Source organism: Falco punctatus (assembly GCF_963210335.1).
Source record: "Falco punctatus genome assembly, chromosome: 3".
Taxonomy (NCBI): Eukaryota; Metazoa; Chordata; class Aves; order Falconiformes; family Falconidae; genus Falco; species Falco punctatus.
The window spans coordinates 64,778,964-64,796,049 of NC_137582.1; the positions used below are offsets into that span (position 1 = coordinate 64,778,964).

Below are 17,086 nucleotides of genomic sequence, written 5' to 3' on the forward strand. Positions count from 1 at the left end.
GAAAAATAGATAACAACGCTACTCAAGAGACAAGAAATCTCAAGAACAGTTAAGTCTATGTTTCACACTGTTAAGGTGTGAGTGAGCAAGTGAGCAAGCAAGCATGTAAAATGATCGGGTTGGGTAAAAACTATAATCTTGTTAGTTTTCAAAGAAACTTCAGTATACAGATCCCCTGTGGGTTGCCTTTTACTCTACTTTGCCCATGAAATTTACTGGTATAGAAGCCATTCAAATTTCAAAGGTTTTCAACACACAAATGTGGTATTCCCTATAACCCATTGTTCCTCTTATTTTGTCCCATGTTCTGGTTTTGTGGTTTTTTTTGTTTGTTTGTTTTGTTTTGGTTTGGTTTTTTAATAAGATATTATCAGACCAGTAATAGATTATTACAGCTAAATCTGGTGTTAATTATAACTGTATGGTGTCTTATATATTTGATTTGGAATGTAAAATTGCTACTACTGTAGACACTCCCAAGTACTTTTACAAGTGTCTTTGGAGACAGAAGTTGTAGCCAGCTAGGAGTGAGCACAAGATAACTTGAAACAGCTAATTTTACCTGCAGCTTCTATAGGGGTTTATCTTCAGTCTTTTTCAGTGAAGCATTTTTTCTTTTCCTGTGAAACAAGTATCAGTACAGATGAGAGAACAGCATTGCAAAAAACACAGTCACTGGATGCTGTAAACCTAGACAGTCATTCATATGGTATATTTGCACAACACTTAGAAGAACTGAGACATGCTAGTTTAGGATTTGCAAGACGTTTTCTATGACATTCAATTCCCTTAAACTTAACAGTGTAAAACTTGAGCATTTAGTGACAGCAGGTATCTGCTTCCATTGTAGTTAATAGTGAGGAACTAGAATTTTTAGCTGATGATTCATCTTCTCTCTCCCTTGCCTTAAGATAAGAAAGTCTTCCCCTACATGTTCTCTCTTTCTGTTTGGTAGAAGGACCCTAGGAATTAATTTAGTTTAAGATCTTAATGTTAGATAATTAAAAAAAAAAAAAAAAAAAAAAAAAGCATCCACCTATTGAGACACTTTCAATGCACCTTCCTGTCACAACATATTGCTAAAGGGAAATTTATCAGAAAATTCTCTGTGTTTACTTGAATTGTTGTGTTTACCTTTTGTTTTTCTAAAAAGAAATATATCTTAGTTTTTAGTAATGTACTTCAAAACCATTAAACTTTCCCCCCAACATCTGTTATAGTTAAATGTCATTTAATTATTTTAATGATAAATTCCAGATACATATGTATACTTTGAAAATTATGAGATAAAGCATGAGACATATTATTAGGAGCATCTTATCTTGAATTTGAAAATTCCATTTTTATAAATCAAGTATATAATGATTCATGGATGTGCAATATATTCCTGAGAGTTTAGAAGATATGCAAAGTCAGGTATAAATCGATAACTCAGAACTAGGTAAAGAAATGTTTAGGGCAAAAGACAGAACATATACAAAGAATGGATAAATATAACAATTATTACTCAAAAAGAATAAGTTCTTTGGAAGTCCCAGTGATAAATTAAGAATTTATCTTCCATGCTGAATTCTATATACCTGAGGTGAATCCACCTCAGGTTAATTTATACAGTAAATATAAAACCCAAGCAGACAAACAAACAAACCCCCCCTACTACCTTAAAAAACAGTCAACTGGTAAAATGTCTATATAGTTCCTTGGACCAATTACTGCAGAAAAAATGTTGATGGTGAACTGATGACAAAGATGATGGATATGTTAATAACCGAGATTGTGTCTGAAAATGCCATCTCATGTTGTCAAGCCTTTGGATGCTCACAAAATTTATATCCAAATTCAAGAAAAAAGAAAAAAAAAAGAATAAATAAAGGAAAAATAACATATAAGCATAAAAGTTAGTTGTAAAGTTAAGACAAATTAATGGGTGTGGAAGCATTTATTTTTATTCTGACATTATTAGTAACCAAACAATTACTGCTACTGATCCCACCTTAAGAAATGTTATAATTAATGAAATATGAAATGTTGTGGATATGTGAATGTGAGAATCTACACTCTAGCATAAGGAAGAATGACATAAAAAGACAAAATAAAGTTTGCTATGTCTCAATTAGTCAGTGCAGTTGGTCACTTTATCAGCAAGGCACAAATAATGTTTTTAATACGATACGCATGTGACATCTCCAAGAAGGAAAATAAATAAATAAATAAATATATCTAAACTTGAAAAAACACACACCAATATGAAATCTTTATTTTTTAGCATTTGACCATATTCTAGAAATCCTGATTAGTAATGATGTAGTAGTCCCTGACCCAGATGGCTCTGATTCATCATTTCTAACTGTCTGGAGTTTAAACATTAAAAATAAATATTTGTACTTATATAAAAAACAGCACACAAATATAGAATGGTGTTTTTGTCTTGCAGGTCCAGCAAGATGGAAAAGCTTACCTCTTTCATTAAAATGCCGACATCTAATTTCAAAATGACAATTTTGAAAGCAGTCAGTGACTCCTGAAGGGGTGTTGTGTTTCTACAATACAGGAAGTCTTCTGATGATGAATGGTCCAGAAAAGTTTCCCCCCTTTTTTTCAGAAGAGGAACTCATTTTCAGGGCAAAAATGTCATACAGGTGATTTGTAGCTGAGAAGAAAATCACTCCTTTCCACAGCAAATGAAAACCAAGTAATGGTGAGATTGTATGGCTACTGCTGAAAGTCTTCATTCCTTCAGAATAGTCATCAATTTCAGCCAGAATTATCCAGTGTAGGCCAGACAACTCATCTCCAAAAGTTGCCATTGCTTAGAAGTTTCCGTGTATTCCAGAAATAGTGTTGATGGAATCAAAGAGAAGAAATTATATGGGGCACAGTGAATCCTGGTAACAGATTCAGAAATTAGCTTCCATAATACCATGTACCTCAGAGGAAAAGACATCTCAAATGTAGAAAATCAAGCTGTATTCAGGTGCTTTTATATCTCAGTCCTAATTTTCTTCTAGGTCATCTGAAGGCAGGTCTTGCAGTTGGAGATGTAAAATCTTGAAACTCTGATATGTAAATAAATATAGCACACTGGCATAATGAAGCAATTTTTACCTTTAATGTTGCATGTTTTGCCCAGTAATGATGCCTATTTATGCACTTTCATCAGTGAAACTTAGAAGGAACACAAGACTGATCCCCATTTCTGAAAGTTAATTTAAAATCATAAGGCATTATCATTAAACCCTGATTTTTTATAAAAAATGTCCAAATAGTTACCAAAAGAATTGTAAGAATAAATACAGCACAGTCAGCTATTATGTATGTTTCCATTTATTGCCTTTCCAAGTGTGATTGAACTTTATATTGCACCAGCTCCATTTTCTCTTCCTGATCATCCAAGGGCTTTATAAATAAACAGGGCTATTATAGAAACATATTAGTTCTTATTCCACAATTTTGAAATCGGTTATGATATCAGTTATCAGTTTTGATAGTATTATCTTGTTAACAAAACAATTTAGCGTATGTTTTTATCTGATCCACAAGGCTAGGCTACTCTCACAGAAGATTACAAACACTCCAGTAGGGAAGGTTGCTCCCATGATGTATTCTAACAACTAGATGTGACCTATTAGGTAAATCTGTGACTGAGTTAATATTTCTGTGAATATCTCACTGACACCATAATGAAACCATAACAAATAGGTACCACTCCCTTCCTTTCTTAACAGATTTATAGCTGCTGTTCACCATTCCTCTTTTCATTGCTGTTCACCTACCACTTAAGCAGCGACTGTAGCGTGGCTTCCTAGATTAGTCTTCACTCAAAGGCCACATTAAGAAATTATATGTTTTGTTTACCTCTTATACACTCATTCTAGATTTGTTCAAGTTATCTTTTCAAAACAGAAGTGCCTCGTGGTTCCTGTTTACTGAAAGGTTTGTTAGGTTTGTGGTTTTGTTGTGGGTTTTTTTGTGTGTTTGTTTTTTCTAACAGATAACATTCTAATCTCAAATGCAAAGTCATGCTAATTTTCCAGAGTATATACTATAAGTTTTCACATTCACTCTAAGGTGATGCTTTTGACCTATACTTTTGACATTATTCAATCCTGGGAACATACATCTATTTGCAGTGAGCAAAGCTGGGAAGTTCAAGTTAGTAATCACTAGAGATACACAAAGAGCGGCTGCTAGCAATCAATTGAACAGCAGATTTTTAATTTCTGATATTTTCCTTCACTATGTACCACAGATTAAGTCTTTTGTTTCCCAAAGCTATCTGAAAGGCATATCTCTAAAGAGATATAAACTGTGTTATTATGAATATGATACACTAGCTTTCTGACAGGTCACAATTTTTCAAGATGAACCCTGAACTATACGTATGCATTTCTTTTAATCTTCTATTTCTTTTAATCTTATTGATCACAGTGATCCTGTGATAGGAAGAAATAATTGCATCTTTTTTAAGGAACATCACACATGGACTTCTTTATAAAGACATGATTTTGTATATCTGTTTCTTATTTTAGACAACTTCAAAACAGTTATTTAAAGAATGTAAATGTTCTGCTTTTTTATATTTAAAAAAGGTAATTTGTTTTCTCCTTTCTTTCTTTCTTGCCATTCACTGAAGAATTAAAAGTGTGTAACATGTTTCATGCTGACTTATTAAGTGGGACATCTTGATGGATAATGGTATATATGCAAATTTCTAAAAGATAGGAACCTAAAAATATCATCTTATAGTAAGGTGATATATATGCTTCTTTATACCTTTCACATTCTGAGAAGAAAACAACATCAAAGCCTATTGCAAGCTATAACAAAACCACTAATTGCAAAAGATTCATATGGTTCAGTTTGATGCAATTACCTGCTCTGTTTCCTTTTTTTAGATCAAGAAGGTTTAAAGGTGGCATAAGGGTTTGTGGTTATATAATAAAACACATAGTATTGATGGTCCAATACCTGGGTTTGACTTTTCACACATGTACAATTAGAAAGGTGAATGTGAAACATTTCAAAATATTCTGAGTTAAGCTGGTTAATTAATTTACTCCTAAGAAAGCAGTTCCATACAAAAATGTTTGGAAATGTTATTTCTCATACAAAATCAAAGTGTTTTTTTTATTCCCAAATAATTTTTCAGTAAAGACAGACATCTTTACCTGAATCATTTCACTGTACACAGAAGGGTAACTGTTTATGTATACTAAATCTGTATGATGGATTCTAAACTGGCCATAAAGCATACAGATATTTTCCTACCACTTTTTATTGTCAGAAGGATGACATCAGAAAGATGGCATGCAGAGGAAATTCTGGCTCATAAATGACAAAGTATCTCACAGGTTAACATAGCACAGAATTCTCAGTGCTCCCTGAACTGGAATTATGTGTGTAGCCTTGAGCAGTTAATATGAACTTGCAGAGGTCTAGCACACTCAGAGCTCACAGTCCTTGAAGTACTTGCTAGAAACTGACCCAATACTTATGATTCTTTTGTTTTTTCCTGTTGTGTTTTTTTTTTTTTTCTCATGACTGAATGTTATACAAGTTTAAAGAGAGCTGCAGTTAGACCACCATTCCTTCTTTCATTGATATTCACTATTACAACAGTGCATTGACTCTATGTAGTTTCTTAGAACAGTCTTAATTCAAAAGGCATACTAAGAAATATAACAGAATCATAGAACCGTTTAGGTTGGAAAAGACCTTTGAGATCATCAGGTCCAATCATTAGCCCAGGACTACCAAGTCCATCACTAAACCATGTCACTAAGCACCACATCTACGCAATTTTTAAACACCTCCAGGGATGGTGCAGACTCACAAGTGTCAAGTACAGGGGGACAATCACTTCCCTTGTCCTGCTGGCCACACTCTTTCTGATACAAGCCAGGATGCTGTTGGCCTTCTTGGCTACCTGGGCATGATGCTGGCTCACGTTCAGCGGGCTGTCAACCAGCATTCCCAGGTCCTTTTCCTCCAGGAAGCTTTCCAGCCACTCTTCCCCAAGCTGGTAGCATTGTTTGGGGTTGTTGTGACCCAAGTGCAAGACCCCACACTTCTTATTGAACCTCATTGGTCTTGGCCTGTTGTTCCAGCCTGTCCAGATCCCTCTGCAGAGCCTCCCTGCCCTCAAGCAGATCAACACTCCCACCAATTTGGTGTCATCTGCAAACTTACTGAGGGTGCACTCAGTCCCCTCATCGAGATTGTCACTAAAGATATTAAACAGAATTTGCCCCAGTACTGAGCCCTGGGGAACACCACTTGTGACTGGCTGCCAGCTGGATGTAACTCCATTTACTACCGCCCTTTGGGCTCAGCTGCCCAGACAGATTTTGACACAGCACAGAGTACACCTGTCCAAGACATGAACAGCCAGTTTCTCCAGGAGAATGCTGTGGGAGATGGTGTCAAAGGCTTTACTATGGTCAGGTAGACAACATCCACAGTCTTTCCCTCATCCACTAGGCAGGTCATCTTGTTATAGAAGGAAGGAGATTAAGTTCGTCTAGTAGCACCTGCCTTTCCTAAACCCCTGCTGGCTGGGCCTGATCCCTCCGTTGTCCTGCAGGTGCTGTGTGATGGCAGTCAGCATGACCTGCTCCACAGTCTTCCCCGGCACCAAGGTCAGGCTGACAGGCCTGTACTTCTCCAGATCTTCCTTTCTGCCCTTGTTGTAGATGGGTGTCACACTGGGTAACCTCCAGTCTCCTGGGACCTCTCCAGTTTGCCAGGACTGTTGATAAATGATGGAGGGTGGCTTGGCAAGCTCCTCTGCCAGCTCCCTCAGTACCCTGAAGTACTTGCCTAATACCATTGGTGATCAATGCCAAAAGACTCGGAAATAATTGGTAATTCAGTGATTAAAGCAGTCTTGTAGGATGAAGAAAATCATAATTATTTACACAAGTAAACTCAACCTAAAATAACCAATAGTACGTGGTTAGGAAATCCACGACCTGGAAAATACACATTAAAGTCCCTGTTCCAAAGAAGTCAAACATGAAAAATTCCTTAGAACAGGGTCCATCTGAAACATACCCAGACTGCTCTCAAGGGATTTTCTCATTGGCAGAAAAAGCCCACCCTGATGGATGACAAGCTGACTGTGAGCCAGCAATGTGCCCTTCTGGGAAAGGCAGCCATCAGTACTCTGGGCTGCATTAGGACAAGTGTAATCAGGAGGCTGAGGGAGGTTATCCTTCCTACTGAAGTCAGTCTGGCAAAGGGCCACAAAGATGACTGAAAGCTTGAAGTATTTGTCATATGAGGAGAAGCTGAAAGACCCAGGACTTTTTAACTTGGAGAAAAGAAGTCTAAGGAGGGAATCTTATCAATGTGCATAAATACCTGACTGGAAGGAATAAACAAGACATAGCTATACTCTTCTGTGTAATGCCCAGTATCAGGAGAAGAGGAAAGGGGCACAAAACTTATCCCTGTAAAGGAGACACAGACATCTGCCATCACAAAATGACTGAAAGGTAGGCTCTCCTTTTACAGCCTGGTGATGGAAGTGGAGAGAAAGGCAGGACAGAGACGGATTTAAGCCTCTTGCCAAGTTCTCACAAAGCCACGTTGAATAACGAGCTCATTGAGGTGCCAGGCAGCAGCACAAACACTACACTGCTTTCTCTCCCTCACTTTATTTAACCTGAACAGGGGCTTTGTATTCATGTCCTTAAGTGTCCAGACAAGCAGGGTGGACAGAAGTAATTGCCAAAGAGCTTTCTGTTGACCGGAATATTCTCAGTGTTACTGGGGAGTGAAGCATGATGAGATTGTATTTCCTTATGTGGCACTGAAGGTATGAGAAAATTTCTCAGAGCCTTCTGCAACAGGAGTAGACATTTGGCATTTTGTACACAGAGGAAGATCTGGTAGGACTAAACAGGAGTGCTAAACAGGAATTACTTCATTTGGTCTTGGATATATTGTACCCATGATGTTAACTGCCAGAATATGTTTGAAGTGCTGAAGGTCCTCTCAGTCCAGACCAATCAAGTAACGATTTTCATACTAAAAATGGTTTTGGAAGGTTACTGTGAAGTTGTCAAGAAATACTGCCTCATTTTTCCCTTCACTCAATATCTGGGCTCATTACTGATAACAAGTAAAATGCACTATACAGTTTCCTCCTCCAAGGCATCAGGGTTTGGCCACTAGGCACAGGACACCACAACAACAGATAATAGTTTGGTAAACTTTTCAAAACAGCTATTGCTGTAACTGTTTCATATCTAAGTAGCAGGTCAGAAGACCTGTCTGTAAAGTACAAATTCTGCATTTGACTAGAGAATGTCCTTTATTCATTCTAAGGTCACTGCTAAATAGTGACATTAGTAGGAAATTGTTATAAGAAATGGCACAGTAAGACACATATAACTGACAGCTTCCAAAGGGGGAGAGAAATAGGTAATTAGAAATAAATAGAGACATTACATTAGAACATTATCGTCTCATGGCTTTGAGGAAATTTCTGCGGGAAGGAAAGGCTATTATTAAAATTACTTTGTGTATGTGATGGTAAGTGAATCTGTATTTAATTTGCTTTCACTCTTCTGACCTGTGCTGAGAGAAATTGCAGAGATATGTTTTAGTGCTCTTGTACATTTTTTCAGTCACGGACTTTGAACCCGTCATTCCTGTGACACAACCTCCAGCAGTCAATTTGTATAAAGCTTCTGATAGGAAAACCTCAAAGTACAAGTTGAGGACACTTCCTTTTCAAGCTACAGCTGAAAAAAATACAGATTCTCTGCAATCCTCCAGTTCAGGGAACAGCTTGAAAAAGCAAATACGAATGAACCTTCTCACAGTGAAGGATTTTGGCTTAACCAGATGAACACAGGTTCATCCACCCAGCATGGCAGCTGTACTTAGCAGAAGTAGTCAAGATTTTAGTAATATGCAAACCATTTTCAGTGTGTGCTAACAGTCCAAACTAAACTGTATCTTTTTCCTTCAGTTCCTGACACCATAAAGAGAAACACTGAGATATGCATGAAATAAATCGGTAGCCAATTGCTGTTAGTCATTACAGGAAGAAGTGATATGTGGAAATGGCCTTAATTGTAAAAAAAATATGCATTATTTGCAAATTAACAATTTAAATGTATTTACATAACTACACAGCTCATTAAAAAAAAAAAGAGAGAGAAAAAAAAAAAAAGAAAAAAAAGAACTTAGTATGAAGAAAAGAAACACCTGTGTAGCTCCAGAAGACTAGTTCAAGCCGGGCACACCATGGCTGTGTGAGAAAACTACCATCTTGTCAGAAATCTTACATTTTAAGGACATTTCTCAGGCATAATTGCATTTCCATTTTTGTTCAGTAGTTGTTTGGGTGTCAAGGCTATCACTGGATCATTAATAAATACTGTTGACACTGTTGGCAAGATCAAGAGTGATATCACGTGTTCAGAATTTCATTCAGACCACCCTGGCACAGTATCAGTATTGTGTGCTCAATTAACTTGTTAAGCTGAAAATAAGTATCAAAACATATTTAAATCTTCTGTTAATGAACAGGTGGATGGTTTTCATGCACATATGCTGTGCAAACACACATCTGCATCAAATGAATTCTGTAACCATGCCTGTTAACATTGCCCAACTTAAGTGAAAAACAGTCACAGTGTAACTGGAGAGATCCCTGGGAAGAATCACAATTTGCAGAATCCAAATTCTACCCAAAGCTTGTAGATAGAGGGGAGACTGTCATAGCATTTCTTAAGATCAAGTTACATGTTTCTCATGCATGTCTGATTAGGTCTTTCATCTTCAGAAAAAGAAAAAAACAATTGCTGAAAAATCTCACCTTTACTTTTAAGACTATGATTATGAAGGAAATTCCTAGCTACCTAAAACAATGTGTTTTGGTTTTTTTCTTGTCCTTCAAAGTAATCATAGTGAGGATAGGCCTCCAAGGAAGGACTCAAATTCTTTGTAATATGTCCATAAGAACATTTTCTTGTGCTATTTGTTGGTTTTGTTTATGAGGATATTTGCTCTGATTCATGCTTAAAATATTTCCTTTGTCTGTGATATTGTCTTAAAATCTTTTCTAGATATGCATGAATATGATTTCAGGTATATTAAGTTTAATAATCACATTCATTTCATTTAATAAGCCAAATATTTTTTTCCATGAATCAGTGTGCCTGCTTCATGTTCTATTTCATAGTACAGGGTGATTCTTTCAACTTTGTATTTTGTATTTGTGCCCTACAGACAATTGCATCCAATAGTGATAGAACTCTAGTGCAATACAAGATAGGACAGTGACTAAAAAGAAGGTTAAATCAATAACAAATCATAGCCATACTTTTATAAAAATCTTAGAAATAAGTTAGTAAAAATTGGTAGGCAAAACAGTGGAAAAGTACAAATATAAAGAGATATTCTTAAGTTCTGAATGGCCTTCCTGTGTATCTTTAAAATTACTAAGCACCTAGTTGAGACTGGATAGTAATATATAGAAGATTTTTTTAAAAAAAAAATATCCTGGTATTGCTCTTATTTGACACAAGTAATTTCACACATTCATAAACAGTAGCACAAATATCAAATTTACTACAAACTTCACTTTAGGAATTTCCAGCTTAGTCATGTCTTGAACTTCCCACTTTTCTGGTTTTATTCTGGCACTAACTCATCATGTGATCTCTCTCGATGTTCAGTTGTACGATCTCCTGAATACTCCCAAGTAGCAAAGTCAGTGTCTGTTCATTTACTCTTCACTTTTCTCTGCAGCCATAGGGGAGTACATAGCTTGAATCCACCATGACAAAGCTCTTATTAGTGTAGAACTTCTGACAGTGGTATCTGAAATTTACTTTCAAGATATATTTCTCAGGTCTGTGAGGCTGAATTAATGAATGTTTTCACATGTCTTTAAAGTCTTTGGGTTGAAATGTCTTCACAAATAGAAAGCATGGTTGCTTGCAGGTGCAATTGCTTCCTTCAAAGTCAAAATTTCTCTGATTTGTCTTACTATTATTAAACCTTGTTTATAGTGCAACTGACAAGAAAGTGCTTATGTACATTAATCAAATAAAGAGAACTTTTTAAAGTAGGAACTAAAGAAGAATGCAAATTTTGCAAACTAAGATCTCAGTGTGGCATTGCCCATTTTGGTTTAACACCTAATCTTGCTACAGAGGCAGTGAGCTGTGTTCTCAGGGAAAATTGTATTTCTCAACATGATGATATATTCAGCAGCAATTGTCTGGAATTCTCATGTAATTTTGGGGTTTCATCGAAATAATCTGATTTCTTAAAACTTAAATGTCATGACAATACACAGATCTTATCCCATTTGTAAGCGTTTGCTTCATTTTCAAAAGAACTTTCCAGTGTTGAAATCAAATACTCTCATGTCTTGTAATAAGCATAAAAGACAAAATGATGAAAACAGTTTGACTTTGTTCTTTATTAAAAAAAAAAAAATATTTTCTTAAGATCAAAATATATACTGTCCTTGATGTATTTTGATACTTTGCATTGAGTTGTCGTTTCCCAAGGTTATACTTGTAGTTTGTTACGACAGTGAAGGTGTCTACAAATGAAATCCACCTTCAGTTTTTCACTTGCTTATCCAGGTGAAAGTTAGAGTCCTTAAGTTCCACTCTCCAATGCCACTTCTGCTTTTCTCTCTTCTCTATATAATGCCTAACAAATGCTTCTTCCCAGGTGTGCAGCCTTAATTTTAATGCCTGCCTATAACACTCCACTGAATAAGACAATACAAATCATTATAGAGGTAATCTATGCAAGATAGAGGTGTCCGTGTCAATAATCCATTAGTTTATTAAAATACTTTTCCTATACAAAAGTAGTTATATACCTGCATACAAAAATATGCAGTGTTGTTTTGAATTTACTGGAACCAGTCAGATGAAAAAGTTTGTTGTTCTTTGCAGCTTGTACATTGCCAGGAGTCAAGTACCCTTTTAATAACCAGTCAGGTCAGGCCTGATTTTATGTACTGTCTCAATCATCACCAGCTCTTTCTTGCAAACAATAGAAATTGTTATGAAAATTAAAGATCAGCTCAGTAGTAAAGTACTCTTTTCTCCTGTTTTCTCTTGTACTTCCCCCCTTACAAGCCCACCAGAGTCACACTTACTGCAGAGGCTTCGTGAAAACAGCTATCACTAGACTACAGCTATCAGTTGTGTTTTAGAAACCACAGTATTGTTTTATAGATTAGTCTGGATTACTGTGCTAAACAGTGTGCCCATGTTATGAAGACTACATTTAAGAGTTTGTAGGGTTTTTTTCTCTAAAAGTGAAGTAAAATTATCAAATAACAGTTACAGACACTGTTGTGGAAAATTTTCTCTTTTACATTTTACGCACTGTGGCTTTGGCTAATAATAAGAAAGAAAACCTAAATTTTTCTAAGAAAACATTAATTCACAAGTATATTTGAAAGTCATCAAGAAGAACAAGAAATTTTTTTCATATTGTCTCCTGTTGCCTTTAGAGTTGGTCATTTGTTTGTTGCTTTTTGGTTTTTTTTAAGGAGTATTGTATACAGAAATATGGGGGTTATAATATTTACTGATTGTTCATCATCAAGAAACAGCTAAATATGTCCTTGTACATTTTTTTTTAAACACTTCTTCAGACCTATAGGCAGTCTGGCAGTATATCAGATATAGCCTAGGATTTTCTCACCTTCTTTCTGGAGATTCACCTTTTCACTGTATTAGTGATTTGAATGGGTTAATAAGTGATGTGAGCAGCATAAAGGTGGGCTGGTTAGAAGTGGAAAATTACTGAACAACAAAAATAAATGTCTGCTAAAAAACACTGACAAAGAAAATGCCTGCCATCCTGGGAAATGTTACCCTGGGAACCAAAAACATCCCTGAAAAGTGAAGCTGTTATTCTTGAAGTACAGCTGGGGTTCTGAGAAACCAGAGACATCTTGAGTTACCATAGATAAGAATAAAAAACAAAGGACTGTAACAGTAGCTGATTGTCTGAGAAGGTGGAAACAATCTGAGAAAAAAATCTGATTTGAATAGAAATCATAATTACCTATTGACTGTTACAGGTGAAAAATGGAAATTAACAGCATCTATTGGCTGCTCAAATTGATGGTGTCCTATGCTCTGTTATGTCTCTATGATATAAGAAGTACTTAATTTTTATCCAAAATGGAGCTTTGCTCTCTGAGAACTTGCCATGCTGCACGTACAAGCCTCTGTGTCCTTGTGTATTATGAAATCCCACAATATATTAACAATATAGCTAGAAAAAAAATATTTTCAATACTTCCTTTATTTTTAAAGCAGCTTGTGTCAGGAAGGCTTTTAAACCAGTCCTTTGTCTTTTCTTTGTCTCAATAAAAAAGCTTAGGTTTGATGCTTGAAAATAATTTTAACAGAATAATATTCAGAATTCCATCTAAAAAAAAATTAGTTTCAGAATTCCTTAAAGGTTTTTGTTTTCTGATCTCATTACTGCTAAATCTATCATTTTAATATTTATTTATTTTATCTCTATCTTGCTGTAGGTGTACAAGAGCAAAGAGTGTGGAAGGACTAGATGGAGAAAATTATGATAATTCATAAAAATACTGTGGAAAAAATCAACAGAACATGCCTTTTCTGATGGAAAAGTTAAAAGATGGAAGAGTTAAAAGGTAGGTGAGAAGCATTTTTGGATCATCTTTATCCTTAAAGGTTTGTTAGATAACCAGTGTTGCTGCTACAGACTTGATCTGATTCCTACATTGTACCACAGAGACACAAAAAATATTTTGATTTTCGAGCATTTATTTGTAGCATGAGTTTAACTACAAGTTTCCAGGCTTTTAATGTTACTCCAACAAAATGTGTTTCCTAATAAATCCAGGTCATTGTTCTTTTGTCTCACTTTTATTTCTTTTCTTAGGTTTACCTTTGAAAATTATAGATATGTGTTTCTGTAAGATGTTTACAACATGCTTGTCTGAAGATTTTATAGTGGATTTCCCAGCCCTTTAAAATAGAGGTTTATGATGGAAAAACTGGCAGACCTTTAGCTAGATCCACACTATCACACCACTGTAATATTACAATTTTATAGTAGAAGTAATAGCAATCTACAGACTGTGTCTTGAAAAATACCATAAAAACTGAAATACCATGAAATGAATTTTTGTTTATTTACTGTATAGTGCTACAGCAATTATTTGTGAACTGAATCTGTTTTCCACAAGCTTCAGTAGCTCAAATATCAACTGTGTAGCTTAGCTTCATCTGTTTATGCATATCAGTAGATGTGGAGTTCCTTTTTTGATATGTTTATATCTGTTATGCAATTGCATTTTGAAGTCTAGTTTTCAAATTTAGCACCTAAATCAGTAATTTATTCAACACAATCAGAGCATTCAGATATTTTGAGAAGAACCAGAGAGGTTTAAATCAGATGAGTGCAAAAATATGTGTGTTCCTCAAGTGTTTGTAGGGTCAAACAATTTTGTAGCTAAACTTAAAGTATAACACTGAGATGAAAAAAGTAGCAATTACTGTTAATCTAAGTTTCTGGCTGCACAGCTGTTGTGAGGTGTCCATATGTTAGACCCCTGTTCTCTGAGGGTCCAAAAATGCAGATGCAGCTGGATTAAAAGGACTCCAGTAGCACAGGACCCCTTTCCTACCCTGAACCCTGCATTCACTGGTAGTTCCCATCTGGTTTGCAGATGACTTTGGAAGGAAATCTCTAGCTGGTTGTATGTGGTTGCTATTTCCATAATACCATCATCACAAGTATGGCATAGCGACTACTGTGGCTACTCTGCAGTAGGACTTTATTGATATGATTTACTTACATATAAACTCTCCAGAGAAAAGAGTGTATTTTGAGGTAGCATTCATTCATCAATATTTAACCATGTAGTATCTAGTCTGCTGTAGTCACCTGGGCTTCTGATGTAGTAACTGGAGGAAGAAGATGGTGTATCCTAACAAATTAAAAGTATCTAACATGATGAGGTAGGAAAGAGTGAGCTGCTTTAAAAGTTGCTATTAGCATACTTAACTTTTAGATGGCTAAGGACAGGTGAGAGGAATGCATAATAACTAATACAAAAGAGTTCTGCTCATGATTTAGCTTTGTAGATACTTTAATAGTGATGATAATGATTAAAATATTTCTTAATTGTGAATCTTTACTGAATAATTTGATTAAGGTACTGTTTGGTCATATAATTGTATCTACCACTTAGTTATTTCTGGTTTTGAATCACTGGATATGCATGTGTGCAAGAAAAGTTATTTTTGCAGAGTTACTGAGATAAAAAGAATTTCTTTGGGTTTGTTCTATGAATTAAGTACAATGCAATAGTTTTTCTTACCCAGTACATATATGTCAATCATGTTAATAATGCCTATTTCAAATCATACAAAGGGAATGTGCCTAGTGAACAATGGAGTTTTATAAGTATTTGTGAAAATAGACACAAAAGCCTCATCTCACTGAAGTCGCTGCATCAGGGAATTTTGCGTCAGGTAAAATAGTGTATCTAATGATTAGTATTGAGTTGTGCTTGTAATAAGAAAGATATTTTCATTCTGATAGCATTGACTGTTTCTCTAGGCTGACTACTCTTTAAATCTCAAAAGTGATTTAAAATGTTTCTACAAACACCACTGTCTGAAATATGTGTCTCAAATTAAAGCTACATTATTAAACTAAATACAACTTAGTTTGCATTTTCAATACTAATGCTCTTTGAAATAAAAATGATAACACTTTTTATCTGTTACTATTTTTTGTCCTTCTCTTTTTCAGTGTATCAGTTTAATTCATGGTCATCTTGGAAATACCTGTTTCCTCATAATTTGTCAAAGGAAACAGTAGACCCTTGACATCTGATGAATCATTGGTGTGTTAATGTACCAAGTTATTTTTGTACCATAACAGTAATATATATATAGATGACTGTAGGCTTTGCTGCATCAAAATCACCTTATATTACATATATATGAAGCCTATTGCAAACACATATGTGTGTGTATATTTATAGTCTATGCTTTGTGTCACTGTAAAATATAAATATATTAACTGTACTCAAGATAGATACTGAAGGTACAGCAAACCACTTTCATTCTGTAGCTACCTTGGCTCTTTTTACTTCAATTAACTTTTACAGCTTTATGATGGAGAGGGCAATATCTGTTACATCTTCATGATTTAAATTCTTCTGCTCTATCCTCAAAGAAATTTTAAAAAGCTCAGTCCTCAATACTTAAACTTTTCTTATTATTTCTGAGTCAACTTCTTTGACATCCCTTTCAGAAGAAAAGTAGCAGGGTAGAAAAGAAACAACTGTTTGCTTCATTAGCAGTCTTACATTATTCCTCTGGAATGAGAAAAGTTTTAAAACAATGACTATTTTCCATTGGAAGAAAACCTGTTGCACAGATTCTGGCTTATTGATGGTCTAAGCCAGGGGTCCTCAAACTTTTTAACCAGGGGGCCTGCACGCGAATGAAGTGGCAGGCAGCCATCTGCGGCTGCTTGGTTTCCCCCAACAACCCGGCGCGGGGGGCGGGGGCGGGGTGGGGCGAGTCTGTAAATACCGGGGGCCGGATCGAGGATTTTGGGGGGCTGTATCTGTGGGCTGTAGTTTGAGGACCCCTCGTCTAAGGGATTTATACATTTGAAGAGTTATAACCAGTACTTTACTGGATTTTCACACATGAAGTTAAAACTGCTGCATTTTTTGAATGCTAACCAAATAATTATTTCTATAAATTTCTGCAATAATGAATTTTAAATCAGGTGTTTTATACACATACTGAATTGCTCTATTTTAAACTCATCATTCTAGCAAAGAAGGAAAAAATAAACTTACAAATTGCAGTAACATTTGTGTGATTACACATAGTTAAATTCATTCACTAGGGGAGATAAACAATTTAAATTATTTTTAAATGGGAAATCTTTGAAATAATTTATTCAAATTTACTTAACACAATTAATTTTCTACTGGAATTTTCCTATAAACCAATCAGAAATTGTTCTGTTTTGAAGCATGATAACATCACCAAATAAGAGAAGGAAAGAGTAACGT

The 17,086-nt window shown here is 35.4% G+C and overlaps 1 long non-coding RNA gene across 1 annotated transcript; it reads right to left on the minus strand.

Moving 5' to 3' along the window:
* Positions 1-347: 347 nt before the first annotated feature.
* Positions 348-16,532, minus strand: LOC308060333. Its single transcript, XR_013926678.1, has 2 exons — positions 4,543-16,532; positions 348-4,487 (listed from the first exon to the last, which is right to left on the minus strand). It is a non-coding gene; the product is annotated as an uncharacterized lncRNA (long non-coding RNA).
* Positions 16,533-17,086: the final 554 nt, after the last annotated feature.